The sequence below is a fragment of the Mesoplodon mirus genome (assembly GCF_964341445.2).
Source record: "Mesoplodon mirus genome assembly, chromosome: 5".
Taxonomy (NCBI): domain Eukaryota; kingdom Metazoa; phylum Chordata; class Mammalia; order Artiodactyla; family Ziphiidae; genus Mesoplodon; species Mesoplodon mirus.
The window spans coordinates 66,402,991-66,406,735 of record NC_138980.1 but is presented as its reverse complement, the minus strand read 5'-3'; the positions used below and the strand labels follow the sequence as shown (position 1 = coordinate 66,406,735).

At 47.9% G+C, this 3,745-nt stretch overlaps 1 pseudogene across 1 annotated transcript; it reads right to left on the bottom strand.

Annotated features, from left to right (window-relative positions):
* Positions 1–1,813: 1,813 nt before the first annotated feature.
* Positions 1,814–3,495, bottom strand: LOC309805363 (programmed cell death protein 2-like; annotated as a pseudogene). The gene is made up of 3 exons: positions 3,416–3,495; positions 2,257–2,519; positions 1,814–2,180 (listed from the first exon to the last, which is right to left on the bottom strand). The product of its transcript is annotated as a programmed cell death protein 2-like (transcript).
* Between the last annotated feature and the right edge of the window lie 250 nt (positions 3,496–3,745).

The following is a 3,745-nucleotide window of genomic DNA, read 5'->3' as shown; positions in this document are numbered from 1 at the left end:
ACCATTGGGAGGGCAGAGGATCAGAAGGGAGCGTGGTCAGGTTTCCCTGCGCACTTGGGCTCCCAGGAACCTGCTGAGATCCCGGGCCTGATCCTCTGCTCACCGAGGCCCCCTCCAGCCACGTGGGTCCTGAGGGAGTGGAAGGGAGGGAAGGGGGAGCAAAAGTAAAGGCCGGACCACCGGACCGGTGGCTGGGGGAGGGGAGGAGTTCCTACACCCAGCGGGACCCACCCAGGGTTAGGGGTCCAGCGGCGATGGGGGAGACCCTGGGGGAGACAGTGGGGGAGGGGCGCGAAGGAATGGAAGGGAACAGGGCCAGTGCGTTCCCTGTCCGCTTAGGCACTGGGGAGCCTGTTGGGCTCCCAGGCCTAATCCTCTGCCCTCGGAGCCTCCCTCCTGCCACACAGAGCCCAAGTCCCGCCCCTACACCCTCACCCAGGGCCCTACCTCTGCACTTGGAGACCCCCTCCAATGAGCTGGGCCTAAACTCCACCCACACACCCTCACTCAGGGCCCTATCTTCAAACTCTGGAACCCCATACTCCAGAGACCCTCCTTTCCACGTGCTGCCTCTCCCCTTCTGTGCGCAGGTCCTAAGCAGAGGCCCCGCCCCACACTTGAACATCACCCCGCATAGGCCCGGCCCCATGCTCAAACATCACCCCCTCACCCACGTAGGTCCTGCCCCACCCTAAACCCCGCCGCTGCCTAAGTTCCACTCCCACATAAACTCCACCCCCCATAGCCAAGGCTTTTTTGTGTCTTTTTTCCTATTTTATTTTATTTTATTATTTATTTTTTAAATTTTTTTTAAGATGTCGGGGGTAGGAGTTTATTAAGTTATTTATTTATTTTTGCTGCGTTGGGTCTTCGTTTCTGTGCGAGGGCTTTCTCTAGTCGTGGCAAGCGGGGGCCACTCTTCATCGCGGTGCGCGGGCCTCTCACTATCGCGGCCTCTCCCGCTGCGGAGCACAGGCTCCAGATCTCACTATCGCGGCCTCTCCCGCTGCGGAGCACAGGCTCCAGACGCGCAGGCTCAGTAGTTGTGGCCCACGGGCCCAGCCACTCCGCGGCACGCGGGATCCTCCCAGACCAGGGCTCGAACCCGAGTCCCCTGCGTTAGCAGGCAGATTCTCAACCGCTGCGCCACCAGGGAAGCCCCCTTTTTTCCTCTTTTAGATTGGGGTTCTGTTTTACCTTGTTGATTCATTGTTGTTGATTCTTTTGTATTTTTATTTTTCCTAATCTTTTATTTTTCTAATTTTATTTTATTCCTTATACTCTGTTATTCTCTCCTTTTGGCTTGTTTCCCCCTCCCCCCCCTTTTTTTTTCTTTTTTCTGTTGTGGTTTTATTTTATTTTTTTAGGCACATAACCCATTTTTATTATAGAAAGAAATATACATATAAGTAAAAAGATCATGTCACTTAGTCCCACTGTTCAGTTAACCAGTTCACATATAGTGCATATTATTCCAGATGTTTTTGGTATACATAGACATGTATAAATATTTTGCAAAAATATCATACTATGAATACCATCTATAATGGTATCTTGGCATCTTTATCTTACTTGATGTGCATATAGGTCTGTATCATTAAGACTGCGTAGCCTCCTGCTGGACAGATACACCAGAATTTACTTAATTCCCTGCCACTGGACATTTCGGTCTAATATTTAGACAATGTAAACAACACCTAAAACAACATCTTTGTGTATCTCTGGTATAATTATTTCCTTAGGATAAAGTCTTAGAAATGGAATTGCAAGGTCTAAGAGATGATGAATATTTTAAGGCTTTACACCGTTGTCTTTAGCCGGCATCTGTTATAACTTGCTTCCAAACAAATTCCTCTGTGTAGCCAGTGCCCAGGCCACAGCTTTCAGCACAGGTGAATATGGCCAGGACGCCCCAGGAGACACTCCTGCCCAGTCTGTTGGCCTTCAGGTAGTTGAGCAGATGAGGCATGACCTTCCTGGGGATCCTGGTCTCTCCATCTCCACACTCTGGAATTCAGATATTCTCTTGGCACCACAGGGGCAATCTGGAATATACTTTTCTTGAGGGATATTTTCACCAGAGATCCAGATGGGGGCAATCCCTCTGCCATATCTGAGAATCTGCTTGTGTACAATCCTGCTTATGTCCCAATCGCCAGTGCAGAGTCTGATGCTCCTTACTGCAGTAATGTGCCTTGTGACATCTGGAGCATGTTTTGGGGCCTAAACAGCCACAAACTCTGCAGAGATGAGCACCAGGCTTGAGCTGGAGGCACACGGATTCTCCTATCTCTGGCAGAGGATCCTCAGAAGGTGGCTCATAGGTGTAGAAGTCATTTCTCCTGGGCAACTGATTTCTAAAAACGCGTAGGCAGGTGCAGCATGGTGGCGTTTGGCAGCAGAAAAGGAAGAGACCGCGGTGGAAGGCGTTGGCGCGGCCCGGCAGCAGGGCGTACAGCTGCACCAGGAAGGCTAGTGGGTGGCCGCACAGCAGGCAGGCCAGCCCCACTGTTGTGGTTCTATTTTACCTTGTTGCAGTTGTTTCAATTATAGTTTTATTTTTCCTAATATATTTTTTATCTTTCTAATTTTATTTTGTTTTTTAATCTTTGATATTGTACTGCTCCTTTTTTTTCCTTTTTTTTTTTTTTTTTTTAACACGCCATGAAGCTTGCAAGATCTTGGTTCTCAGGCCAGAGGCTGGGCCTGAGCTCCTGTGGTGGGAGCTCCAAGTCCAAACTGCTGGACTAACAGAGAACCTCAGACCCCAGGGAATATTAATCGGAGTGAGGCCTCCCAGAGGTCCTCATCTCAGCACCAAGACCTGGCTTTATCTAACTGCCTGCAAACTCTAGTGGTGGACATCTCAGGCCAAACAACCAATAAGACAGGAATACAGCACCACCCATCAAAAAAGAGAAAAAAAAATGAAATGACAAAAAAATATGTTACAGACGAAGGAGCAAGGTTAAGACCTACAAGACCAAATAATTGAAGATGAAATAGGCAACCTACCTGAAAAAGAATTCAGAGTAATGATAGTAAAGATGAGCCAAAATCTCGGAAACAGAATGGAGAAAATACAAGAAACATTTAACAAGAATCTAGAAGAACCAAAGAGCAAACAAACAGTGATGAACAATACAGTTACTGAAATTAAAATTACTCTAGAAGGAATCAATAGCAGAATAACTGAGGCAGAAGAACAGATAAGTGATCTGGAAGATAAAATGGTAGAAATAACTGCCAGAGAGCAGAATAAAGAAAAAAGAATGAAAAGAATTGAGGACAAGAAACTCAGTCAAGGCTTTACTGGGACTTGTACTATAGCACGAGGGAGCGAAAACAAGTAACAGCTTCCCTTACTTGCTCCCTGAGGGTTGGCGAGTTGGTCCCTTAATTGGGGTGAGGGTACGTGCGAATTGGTGGGTCGGGCCAGAGGGGCAGCTTAGGTGGTCTGTCTACCCCCTGGGTGGTGCCGTGTGCAGGGATCATGTGCAGTACCCTGCTTTTGCTCCCCCTACCTCAGAAATGGCAATTGAGTTTTGGTCTTTTTGTATCTTGTTCATAATTTGCCACAGCTGGGCATGCATGCAGTTATTTTTAGTCCCTTATAGTTTCTTTGTATTCTGTTGCTTGAGGAAACATTTGTCCAGGGGCAAGCACTGCAGTAAAGGCCCCAGGTCCCAGCCTATCTCATAATCACTACCACTGTTACCACCCTGGTCCAGGATATCATAACCTT